Below are 13,579 nucleotides of genomic sequence, written 5' to 3'. Positions count from 1 at the left end.
ACGACATGGTTATTACCACCTGGCGAATTTAAACGCGAAGACATGTATCGAAGGTATTGGAAACAAGTTCAATATCTGGTAGATTCCTTCTGGAAACGATGGCAAAGAGAATATCTCTTAACTTTACAACAACGTTCTAAGTGGACAGTTTCGAAACGTAATGTTTGTATAAACGATATTGTGCTATTAGTGGATGATAACGCTCCGCGAAACCAGTGGAAAATGGGACGTGTTACCAAAGTGTATTATGACTGTAAAAACCTAGTTAGAAGTGTTTGTGTTAAGACACAATTCTCAGAATTTCAAAGACCTATCTCAAAATTAGTACTCATTTTGCCCTAATATGTATTTGGTTAAACCGTACGTTTAAGGGGCCGGAATGTTAGGGCCAAATTTCGTTTGTATAGATCCGAGTCCATTATTTTGTTGCTATTATATCCAAGTCAATGTTTTAGATATGCATTTCCTGTCTTAACCTAGGGTCAAGGCTGTTAGCCTGATTGTATTTTATGAAGCCATGTGCTTTTATTCATTTTTTCAACGTACTAACGTGTTCACTTATTAACGGTTCATAAACATGTTGTAAACCCCTCAGTTATCTTGCAAGTCGTAAGTACATATAATAGTGATATAAAACCAATATATATTTGTACTTGTAATCCGTTTTAAGAATAATTCTGTAGCCAACATGTATGTATAATTTTCACGTATGTATTTTGTTTATTTGTAGAAAAACCATTCACTCGACATTCACCATTCAACATTCATTCAACATTTATTCATCATTCAACGTTCATCATTCAATTTATTCTGCATTAGTAATAGATTTTATTTCAACTTATCAACGTGTAAACGTGTAATTTCGGTAGAATCATAGAATGTGTGTAATGACTTGTAGTTGTACTGGTAACGAATAACGAAAGTAATAAACGCATATTAAAACGAAATAATGAGTTTTAAACAGAATGTTCTAAAAGAGGGACCCCCATAGCTTTGCAGCTATAACCTGCTATAATAAAATGTTGATTCATATCAATAAAAGTTTTAATATATTCAAAAAAATTAATTCTTTCTTTATACTCATTTGGGGCATATATGGAAATTATTGAAATAAGCTGTTCATCAATATTTAGATCTACTCCTACTATTCGGTCATCATTATCTTTCTGTGTATTCACAACACATTCTTTAATATCATTTTAACCATGATCGCTACACCCTTCCTCTTTGCAAATTGACAATTCGAAAAAAAGAGTGGGCCATCCCATAATCGTTTCACCGAATCAACAAACGAGTCATCCCAAAATGTTTCCTGTAAACAAATAATGTCAGTATTCTCAAAAGTACTAAATATATATTTAACTTTATTAATATCTAGGAGGTCATTTACATTTAATGATACTACTTTAACCATAAACAAAAGGCTAAGAGTTATGTTTAAAGAACAATTTATTTTAGTTATTGCTACCGTGAACTTTTTTTGTTATACCAGTAATCACATCCAAACCGTAATCTTTAAGCACGTTTTTAACAGCTTTCAGCTTTTTCCCTTTATCTGTCACCGTTTTCTTCTCTTTATTACAACCCTTTAAAGCTTTTGTACGCCTGCTACGCCGAACAACATCGTTATTGCCATGAATAGGTGTCTGACCTATTGCGTTCTCATCGTCATCAAATCAATATCTTCATATTCATTATTATCACCTTCAGGATTCATATTTTCTCCACCTTTTATTAACATCAGAAATTATTACATCAGTATTCGACAAATCACCCGGTTTAGCCGTCTCTGTTATACCACTTATTTCACCAACATCAGCCTGGTGAACCAACACACTGTGAGTATTACTTACATCACTGTTGTTATTGAGATCAGGATCTAAAAACACACTCGTTTCCGAGTGTGGTTGATCAATATTAGGTGTGTCGCAAATTTGTTCATCCAGTTTATTGTCTGATTGTACAATACTGCCGCATTCACAATCGTCGCCACATTTATCACAAATCGAACATGGGACACCTTTACAATTATATGACACATGACCAAAGCGTTTGCAGACTCTACATCGGGGCAGTTAGTGATAATATGATCTATTGAATAACATTTCCAACATACCCGTTGTTGATCTGAATGAATTACACGGAAACTCTGCATACCTTCTACAGTTTCAAACTTCATTGCATACGGCAAAGATCTTATATGGGGTGGAAATTTACAACGCATAAATCTGGTGCCATCACAACACTTCGATCTCGCATAATATCTTCTATTAACTTCTCCTATCACTTCTATTCCATGTCCGTTTAATCTTGTAATATACTATTCAAAAAAAGTAGGGGATATTTGATTTTGGGGGCATAATACTAAAATATGCAAATGACTACGAAAAAAGTCACTATAGAACCTAACAGAAGAAACATTTCCAGTTACATGTGACGCCCAAACGCACCAATAGCTACCGCATGGAATGCAGGTGATGCTTGGGATCATCATGGGGGTCCAACCCAAGATTTGCACGACTCTGACTTTGAATGTTACAGTCATTGTGGCATTGAATTCCAGGGTGGAAACATCAGTTTAATTGTTTTAGTGACCAGAAAACAAATTTTGATATGCGTCGGCTTACCCAAAATGAAAGGTTACGTGCCCTTGGCATGCTACAGATCGGCACAACACAGGCGGTTGTGGCGCGGACGATGAATGTTTCTCAGTCTGTCATAAGCAGGCTATGGTCCAGATACCGTGATACACAATCTGTACAGGACAGACCACGCTCAGGTCGACCAAGGGCGACAACTCAAGCCCAGGATCGATTTATCCGTACCTTGGCCTTGAGAAATCGTGTCATCACAGCAAATCAGATCAGCGCTCGTCTTCAAACAGACACTGGTGTGAGAGTGAGTGGCCAGACGATTCGGAATCGACTGCATAGGGGTCACCTTCGCGCCCGACGTCCTCGCGTGATCCCTTGTTTGAGAGATCATCACATTCAGGCAAGACGTCGTTGGTGTAGGGATCGTCAACACTGGGATAATCGACGCTGGAGCAATGTGATGTTTTCAGATGAGTCGAGGTTCACTGTTGATTTTTTGGACAGACGTAGGAGGGTGTGGCGTCGTCGAAACGAGCGCTTCCAAGACGTTAACGTCATCAGACATGATCGATTTGGGGGTGGTTCTGTTATGGTGTGGGGAGGCATCACTGTTGGTGGAAGAACGGCTTTACATGTTGTTGCAGGGCGTGTTACAGGCCATGGCCGCCGTTTCATCTTCCAGGATGACAACACAAGATGTCACAGGGCCAGGATCGTTACAGGTTACCTCCAACAACAGAACATCACCACATTACCTTGGCCAGCACTGAGTCCCGACCTCTCCCCCATCGAGCATGTCTGGGACAGAGGTTACGTCAACGTCAACAACGTCCTGCCAATGTCCAAGAACTTGCTGCTGCGTTGCAATAGGAATGGGACAATCTGGACCAAAATGACCTTAGACGTCTCATTAGGAGTATGCCACGTCGGATCAATGCTTGTTTGGCAAACAGAGGAGGATTTACCCGTTACTGACTTGGTTGTGATGCTGTGGTAACTTTGCTGTTTGACCCCGGGTATCATTTTACCCTTATAATGGTCAGTCTGTGCCTTACTTAGTCTAACGATCATTTGGAATAAATCGATGAATGTGAACTTCATTTCATTTTGTAATTTGTTTCTTCGTCAGTTTCATTAGGTGACTTTAATAACACTTAAAAATCAAATATCCCCTACTTTTTTTGAATAGTATACCTTATTTTTCAAAGTCACATAACTTTTTTATTTTTTGATAGAAACTTGTCGCTGAAGTACCATCTGATAGACAATTCAACTGGCTATTAAACGATATAACACTTTAACTAATCGACAAGAACACAATTGATACATCGCATTTTCCGCACAGGCACCCACTTTTCTGAATTTTGTCAAAGTTTGGGTACTTTTTTTGACTACTTCCGTTGATTAGAGGATTTTCATTTATAGTTCATGGACTGGTTTGGTCCTTCCACTTCATATTCCTGAAGTTTCAGAAAAATCGTTGGAGCCGTTTTAAGAAAATAACTCTACGATTTAACCAAAATGCGAAAAAAAGTGAAAAATCAAAGTTAACATTTTAGAACAAAACTTATATTGTTGGAATCGGATTGATGCCAGCTATCCAAAAATATAACTGAAATTTCAAAATTCCCCAAATATTGTAGAAAATATTGAAATTTTCCATTTTTCACCAAAAAAAAATGATTTAACCAAAATGCGAAAAAAAGTGAAAAATCAAAGTGAACATTTCAGAACAAAACTTATATTGTTGGAATCGGATTGATGTCAGCTATCCAAAAATATAACTGAAATTTCAAAATTCCAAAAAATAAAAATTTTAGAAAATTTTGAAAATTTTCCATTTTTCACCCCCCCCCCCCAAAAAAAAAATGAGAGCGACAAATTTTCTAAATGCCACAGTTTTGAACTGCTGTTTGCTCAGAAATGTCTCCAGCTATCCAAAAATGTAAATATCTGAAGAATCCATTGAGAATTAAGGGAATAATGGCCGATTTTCAATTTTCGTGCACTTTAAAGATTTGACGCATTTCCGCTATGCGCACAAATTTCAAAATAGCTTTAAGGAGTAGATGCACACCACTTTTCCAACAGAAAATCAAACTTCAAACCTATAGTTGCTGAGATCAAGCTTCCTCAAATAAAAAAAAGAATAACTAGACTTGCTTGCAACAGAAAATCAAACTTCAAACCTATAGTTGCTGAGATCAAGCTTCCTCAAATAAAAAAAAGAATAACTAGACTTGCTTGCAAGACTTAAGGCTTTCACCGTAGCCAAGGCGTCACACGGTCACCAGATGCATGACAAAGACTATCTCCGCCACTCCCGCACCCCCCAAATAAAAACACAAATATGCATAACTGAGTTGAACAATTCACATCATGATAATCCTAGATCGGTAGAATCGGACAGACGCCGGCAATCCAAATATGTAATCGAAAACTCAAAATTACAAGGAATAACAATTTTAGTAAATTTTCAAATTTTGAAGAAAAAATTAGAACGACATGGTATGTCAATTCGGTCGTTATCGCACCCGCAATATCCCCAGCTGTACAAAAATATAACTTTTTCGAAAATCGGTTGAGAATTGACATAATTAGGGCCGGTTTTCAATTTTCGTGCACGTTAAAGATTTACACCACTTCCGGTCTGGTTACAACTTTCGCGATAGTTATAAGTAATAATTGCTAAAAACAAGGGAAAAATCAATATCCAGAACTCTATCTGTTAGTTTCAGAGATCTACATGAATTGTAAATGGGATAATAATAATAAAAAAAAAACAGTTTTCAGAATGGGACAAAAACAGTTTTTTAAGTCTCAGATAACAACTAAAACTCTAAATCATTTTTTTTTTATTATTTACTTTACGTGCAAATAAAACTGACTCTTTTTTAATAATATATTTAAGGTTGTCCCACCAAATTAGAGGATATTCTTTGTACAGACTACAGTTTAGTTTATCATTAATTATTTTTTTAATAGTTTCCACATAGTTAATGTTGTTTAAAAGCGTGTTGTTAAAAATCCACATACCAGGACCCCTGTCTACCTCATTTAAATCAAAGAATAAAGATACCAAACTGTGATCGGACAATTTTGTATGAGTTGTCCATATATTCATGGTGTGTGTTTTTAGTGGGTGACTAATCAATATATAATCGATCCTACTCATTCGTAATAACCCGTTCACAGTTTGTATCCTTGTAAATTGACGCTTTTCTGGATATTTATCACGAAATATGTCACACAGATTATTTTCTTGTATAAAAGTTTTAAAAATTACAGTAGAACTAACATTTGTATACATATTTCTACCTCTGTCTAGATTAAGATCTAGTACATCATTATAATCACCACATATAACATTCATGCGATTTATATCAACAAACCAACAGTGAGGCTGATGTCCCCCGCCGAAATCCTCGAATAAATAGATGACACATATTAATTAATCGCACATCTATTTTTTTCCAAAGTATCAAGCAATCAAACTGATTATCAACTATACACTAAGTTTCATCACTCTCTATCAGATAGAATCAAAGTTATCTTGTCCCAAAGCAGGAAATTGCTTATCACTGCTTAGCTTTAGCTCGATATGTTAATCATTGAACTCAGTCAAGACGAACATCTACATCAAGTTTAAACATTCTACCTAAATTAGAAGAAGAGTTGTTGAACTCAGTCAAGACGAACATCTACATCAAGTTTAAACATTCTACCTCAATTAGAAGAAGAGTTTGACCAATCAAAATGCTTATTGCTCGTTAGCCTAAGCAGAAAATGCTCATCATCGAACATAGTCAAGGTATTGATGCAATGAAACTATACACCAAGTTTCATCACTCTCACTTAATTAGAACTAAAGTTATCGTGTTCCAAAGCATCAACCAATCAAATTGCTTATCTCTGCTTACCCTAAGCAGACAATGCTGATCTTCGCACTCCATCAAGGCATTGACCTCATAAACCCCTACACCAAATTTGAACATTCTAGCTCAATTAGAAGGAGGGTTATTGTGTTCCAAAGTCTCGGCCAATCAAATTGCTTATCGCTCTGCTTACCCTGAGCAGAAAATGCTCATCATCGAACTTAGTCAAGGTATTGATGTAATGAAACTATACACCAAGTTTCATCACTCTCACTTAATTGGAACTAAAGTTATCGTGTCCCAAAGCATCAACCAATCAAATTGCTTATCTTTGCTTATCCTAAGCAGAAAATGCTTACCTTCACACTCCATCAAGGCATTGACGTAATAAACACCTACACCAAGTTTGAACATTCTAGCTCAATTAGAAGGAGGGTTATTGTGTTCCAAAGTCTCGGCCAATCAAATTGCTTATCGCTCTGCTTACCCTGAGCAGAAAATGCTCATTATCGAACTTAGTCAAGGTATTGATGTAATGAAACTATACACCAAGTTCCATCTCTCTCACTTAATTAGAACTAAAGTTATCGTGTCCCAAAGCATCAACCAATCAAATTGCTTATCTCGGCTTACCCTAAGCCGAAAATGCTCATCTTCGAACTCCATCAAGGCATTGACCTAATAAACACCTACACCAAGTTTGAACATTCTAGGTCAATTAGAAGGAGAGTTATTGTGTCCCAAAAATGTGACGGACGGACGGACGGACGGACGGACGGACAGACGGACGAACCCATTTTAATAGTCCCCTGCTTTCTTCGAAAGGCGGGGGACAATAAAAGAAGAGAGAAGATTATAGAAATCACCCCTATCTTTATAATTATTAGGGGCGTATATAGAGAATACTGATATTTATTTCATCTCTAAGCGTAGCATTCGTGAAAATATAAGTTTTCTTGCTTCTCGATGAAATAAAATATGTTATTCCCTCTAAAACGACAAATATCCTCTATGTCTTTATTGTCACATTGAAAATATACTCTTATTATTCGACCCTGATTGTCTTTAAATTCTTGCGTAATGGAATTTTTATAGATGTTTTTGAACAGAATGGTAACCCCCCGTCTTTTATTGTCTTGAAAATTATTAAAAAAGCACGGGCCGTCACATAAATCGGCAAAGGAACGTATAAACTCATCATCCCAGAATGTTTATTGAATGCAGACTATATCATAATTAAAGCTATCCAAATATGCATAAATGTTTTTAATTTTGAGCAAATCGTGGAATCCGTTTACATTGAGAGAAGCTATTTTAGGCATGTATGAGTTTGCGTGTTGAGGATAACATTTCCATCTTTAAAGCATATCTATCTATATATATATTTGTGACTGTCGTTTGTCTGTCTGTCTGTCTGTTCGGGGTTGGCGGCTACACTAGGTCTGCCCCGAGTCTGAAATTTGGGGTGTAAGGGTAGCTCGGACCGGGGAGTAACATAGGCCAGGTGGCGTTAGTCTACCCCTTCCGGTTTCGGAGTTATGACCCCCGAGCGAAGCCGGTCTGTTCGGGGTTGGCGGCTACACTAGGTCTGCCCCGAGTCTGAAATTTGGGATATAGGGGTAGCTCCGACCGGGGAGTAACATAGGCCAGGTGGCGTTAGTCTACCACTTCCGGTTTCGGAGTTATGACTCCCGAGCGAAGTCTGTCTGTTCCGGGTTGGCGGCTACATGTGGCCCGAGTCTGAAATTTGTGGTATAGGGGTAGCTCCGACCGGGGAGTAACATAGGCCAGGTGGCGTTAGTCTACCACTTCCGGTTTCGGAGTTATGACCCCCGAGCGAAGCCGGTCTGTTCGGGGTTGGCGGCTACACTAGGTCTGCCCCGAGTCTGAAATTTGGGGTATAGGGGTAGCTCGGACCGGGGAGTAACATAGGCCAGGTGGCGTTAGTCTACCACTTCCGGTTTCGGAGTTATGACTCCCGAGCGAAGTCTGTATGTTCGGGGTTGGCGGCTACATGTGGCCCGAGTCTGAAATTTGGGGTATAGGGGTAGCTCCGACCGGGGAGTAACATAGGCCAGGTGGCGTTAGTCTACCACTTCCGGTTTCGGAGTTATGACCCCCGAGCAAAGCCGGTCTGTTCGGGGTTGGCGGCTACACTAGGTCTGCCCCGAGTCTGAAATTTGGGGTATAGGGGTAGCTCGGACCGGGAGTAACATAGGCCAGGTGGCGTTAGTCTACCACTTTCGGTTTCGGAGTTATGACCCCCGAGCGAAGTCTGTTCGGGGTTGGCGGCTACAGTAGGTCTGCCTCGAAATCTGAAATTTGGGGTATAGGGGTAGCTCGGACCGGGGAGTAACATTGGCCAGGTAGCGTTAGTCTACCACTTCCGGTTTCGGAGTTATGACCCCCGAGCGAAGCCGCTCTGTTCGGGGTTGGCGGCTACACTAGGTCTGCCCCGAGTCTGAAATTTGGGTATAGGGGTAGCTCGGACCGGGGAGTAACATAGGCCAGGTGGCGTTAGTCTACCACTTCTGGTTTCGGAGTTATGACCCCCGAGCGAAGCCTGGTATCCTGGTAGTAATATATATTTTAATAATGGAATAGTCTACTAAGAAATATTTATACAATGAACAAAGATTATTTTGGCACATTAATTGAAAATATAAAGTCATACCAACTACTAGTGTAAATATTCTTAAGTATATAATAATGATTATTACTCTATCACAGTGGTATAATAGTCTGTAATTGATTAGATTTGTATATAAATAAAAGAGACACTGCACTCTGTACATAATCTGACATGTAGTTTGCGGTGGATATTGGGTCACTTTAAACGACAAGACGGAAGCTGTATAAACATAGCCTCGCGGTGTTGTCAAAACATAAACAGTCAGTCGGTATGTAGCCACGTGACTATTACCGTTATAGTTTCTACAGCGTGCTTTGTTGTTAAAAGTGCAGGAAATTATAAAGTTGTCCCATAAATAATGATCAAATACTTGATTCTCATCAACGAGAATAATATTTTTAAATTTATTGACATATACATACATATTAAAGTAATTTAAAAGCACAATATATTCAGAAATAGTAGAGTTTATGAGGATATTTTTAGGTAGAGTTTCAGCACCTCTACGACTATTAATAAAATTATTCTTGAACACTAGACCGTACCATAGTTTAATAATTTTTAAAATAAATTCGTTGTCCCAGCATAAGGTTATGTTCTGGAGTTTTCTTTGATCTCGTAGACCATTACAATTAACAGAAATTACTTTAATAGAAATTATATAATATAAAGATAGACGGGAAATTATATTTAAAGTACCGTTATGGTTGAAAATCATATCCGTCTCTCGCGAGTTAAACCCGTTGTTGATTTTACTTCCCCTCTGTGCTGTGTAAATAAATCTTGACTGGAAACTGATGGTGGACGTTTTTGTGCACTTTCAGACTGTTGGTCATGGTAGAGATTATATCTAGACTCTCTTCTCCTCGCTAGTTGTTCAAGGCGTAAATTTGAAGCTGGTTTATTACGTTCGTTCGTTCTTGGTGTTTAACGTCTGCTTCCACATAAGTGATATCGCAGACAAGACATAGGAGAGCCGAAGCTGATTCCTGTTTTTTAGAATATGATTTTGCAATCTTTCCATTTGGCCTTAGGCCATGGATTTGGTTTAGTGGGAAGTTCTTCCCTTTATTTAATATAAAACATATCGTTTGGTAGATGATCTCGTCTGCTTCTGGATTGGTAGATGTCATCGTTTGGGGTTAGTGTTTAGGTGCCAGGCCCGTCTTATCGTGCCCCCCCCCCTTACTCCACTATCCCACTCTCTGGGTTTTGTATCAGTTTTATTTGCGGAATAGTGTTTAGGTGCCAAGTTCGTCTGACCGTAACTCCCCCTTACTCCACTATCCTGCTAGTTTGGTAGATGTCATCTTTGTGGGGTTTGTGTTTAGGTGCCAGACCCGTCTCATCGTGACCTCCCCTTACTCCACTATCCCACTCTGTAGGTTTGGTGTCTGTTTTTGGTGGAATAGTGTTTAGATGCCGAGTCCGTCTGATCGTGACTCCCCCTTACTCCACTATCCTGCCAGTTTGGTATAAATCCCCTATGTAGTTTAGTGTTTAGATGCCGGGCCCGTCTAACCGTGACCCCCTCTTACTTCACTATTCTACTTAGTCCAACTGTGTCCATTAGGGCGTGGATTTGTTCGAAGATCTGCAGTTTCAGATCTGGTCTCGGGAAGAGTAGGTTCTTAGTGTTAAATGGTATGTTGTTGGACTCCATTGTTCTCACTAGTTCCCTTCTCTCCTCCTTGTATACCTCGCAATCTACCAGGACATGGTTGGTGGTACATTCTTCTCCGCACTCACAGATGATGACTTGGTGTTTGTAGTCTCGCAGCCGCTCTTTCACCCTTAGCTTCGATATAAGTCTACAAATATCTCTTCTAGGGTGATTGAGTGTTGTCTTTGTGTAGATCTTGTCATCCAGCCGGAATCTCTATGTGTCAAGTTCAACGAGATTTAATTCCCAGATTGAATTGACGTGTCTTTTGACCATACTGTAGATTTCCGTGGTGCTGTAATCTATGGTGCGGAGTGGTGCTGTGTCCTTGAGACCTTCATTGGCGAGTCGATCTGCCTCCTGGTTTCCTCTAATGTTGACATGTGATGGAATCCACACGAGTTCTACTTTGCTTCCCTTCTCTAAAACCCTCTGGTACAGCTGCCTGATTTCCAAAATAACTTCTGGTCTTGAGTCCGAGTTGTCATTTTGGATTGAAATCAGACTGCTCAGAGAGTCGCTTGGAATGACGAACTTATTAGTCTTTTGATGGGAAATCCATGATATAGCGTCACGAATGGCCACAAGCTCTGCAGTGTACACCGAACAGTTATTGGGCAGTTTCCTGCTTATTCCCTGTTCCCCGTTTGGCAGGTATATTCCAAACGAGCTGGTGCCCCTTTCAGGATTGCGTGAGCCATCCGTGTACACATGGTCCCAGTCATCAGACGGCCAGTTGTCTTCCAGGTGTTCTAGAGAGAAAGCACGTGCAGCAGTGGGGTTGTTTTTCTTGTCGGTTTTCTGTAGTAGATCTAGATTAACCGGCGGTATAGGGAGCGTCCAAGGGGCGATCACTGGGGGTCGTGTTCATTTATCACGAGCTCCCCCAGTCGCAGTTCCTTGATTGTTTCCCTGACCGAAGCTTTTCTTTCTAGGATCTCTCACATATCTTGTATTTTGTAGACTGACAAAGGTTGGGGATCTTTCGCCCAGTTGCGAGATCTTAGCCCAGTACCTTGTCGCTAGTTCTTTTCTTCTTAGGGATAGGGGCAACTCCCCGACTTCCTGCAGTAGTGCCTCTCTCCCAGTCCCTTGCCCTACGCCAGTCGCAATACACAGAGCTTTGTATTGTATGGTGTCAAGCTTCCTTAAGAGTAATGGCGCGCAGTTCATGCTGCCCGTTATTTTCCTCATTAAGTTTAGGATTTTGGTGCATCTATCTACAGTCTCGTCGATGTGCGGTTTCCAGGTCAGCCTTCGTTCAAAGATTACGCCAAGGAACTTGGTTTGGTCTTTAAACTCGATGGTTTTCCCGTTCATACACAGAGTCATTCTGCTTATCCCCCTATCCCTGCTTACAAGCATGCCGACTGTTTTCTTCTCCGAGACTTTGAATCCCCAATCGTTTGCCCATGCCATGAATTTGTCTAAGGCCTTCTGCATTTTCTTTTGTAGTTCACAGAAGTTCCTCCCTTTCCTCCATATGGTACCGTCATCAGCAAATTTAGCTAACTCAGTTTGGGCGTCGAGGTAGGAAGATTTCTGTATGTCGTTGATCATGATATTGAAGAGAGTGGGACTGATAACCGACCCCTGATACGTGCCATTTTCTAATGTTTGCTCGGCACTCAGGAATCTGCCAACATTCACCTGTATCCTTCTATCGCTCAGAAAGCTTTTGATCCACCGAAACATATTGCCCGTTATACCAATACGTCCTAACTGGAAGAGCAGCCCGTCTAGCCAGACTAAATCGAAAGCCTTAGTTAAATCTACGAACACGACACATAACAGGTTCCCAGAGAGGAGTGCCTGCGACATGACTTGCTGTAGTCTCACCAAGTGGTCCGTTGTTGAACGCCCTTTCCTGAACCCGCTTTGATTTTCGTCGATCAGTCGGTTGCTCTCCAGATAGAACTGTAGTCGTATGTTAACCATTGTTTCCAAAGTTTTGCACAGTGTGGATGTCAAACTTACTGGTCGATAGGACTCTGCCTTTGTTCTCTCTTTACCTGGTTTTGGAAGAGGGATGACGTTGGCTTTCCGCCATTCTTTAGGTACCTCTCCTGCCAGCCAGGATGTGTTGAAGAAGTTTAGTAGTATCCTTGTGGCGTTTCTAGGCAGATGTTTGAGCATCGAGTACTTTACTTTGTCCTCAACAGCCGCACTATCCTTCTTGAGGAAACGAGCCTAATTTTGCAAGTAGATCTGCCTTTTCATTGCCGTTGGTGACGTACTCATCTCCATTCTTTAGGTTTGGTATGTTGAATGATCTGCGCTTCCCGTTCATGGCGTTCAGCTTCTTCCAGACGGCACCTGTTTGCGTGTTTTGATTCAACGCATTACAGAATGCCATCCAGTGTCCGCTTTGTGCCTTCCGGATGGTGTCTCTTGCGGCGTATTTCAACTTCAGGTAGTTTTGGTGATTGACTTCATTGTAGTGACGTTTCCGTAGGCGTAGTGCCTTCTTTCTTTCGTTAACCGCCCTCTGACATTCTGGTGACCAAGGTTTTCTAAACCTTGATTGCCCTCCAGAAGTCTTGGGAATGGAGTCGTCTGCGGCACCTATAATAGCACTCGTGATGTTGGCTGCGTACACGTCGATGTTGGCATCGATGATGTCTTCTTCTTTCCACCCAAGGCAGTCTACACGGAAGTTAGCCCAATCAGCCTCTTTTATTTTCCAATTGGGTTTCCCGTTATAGACTTCCCTGGTTGTTTCACATTGGATGCAGAGTTCTATCAGTAGATGGTCGCTGCCAATTGTTTCATCTTCGTGTACTTGCCAGTCGCAGCGGTTTGCCATACCAAGCGT

The 13,579-nt window shown here is 40.4% G+C and overlaps 1 long non-coding RNA gene across 1 annotated transcript; it reads left to right on the top strand.

Annotated features, from left to right (window-relative positions):
* Positions 1 to 780, top strand: LOC126820722 (uncharacterized). The gene is made up of 2 exons (XR_007680112.2): positions 1 to 609; positions 731 to 780. It is a non-coding gene; the product is annotated as an uncharacterized LOC126820722 (long non-coding RNA).
* Positions 781 to 13,579: the final 12,799 nt, after the last annotated feature.

This window comes from Patella vulgata, chromosome 5, assembly GCF_932274485.2.
Source record: "Patella vulgata chromosome 5, xgPatVulg1.2, whole genome shotgun sequence".
Taxonomy (NCBI): domain Eukaryota; kingdom Metazoa; phylum Mollusca; class Gastropoda; family Patellidae; genus Patella; species Patella vulgata.
The sequence above is the reverse complement of the archived record's forward strand: the minus strand, read 5'-3'. Positions and strand labels throughout refer to the sequence as shown.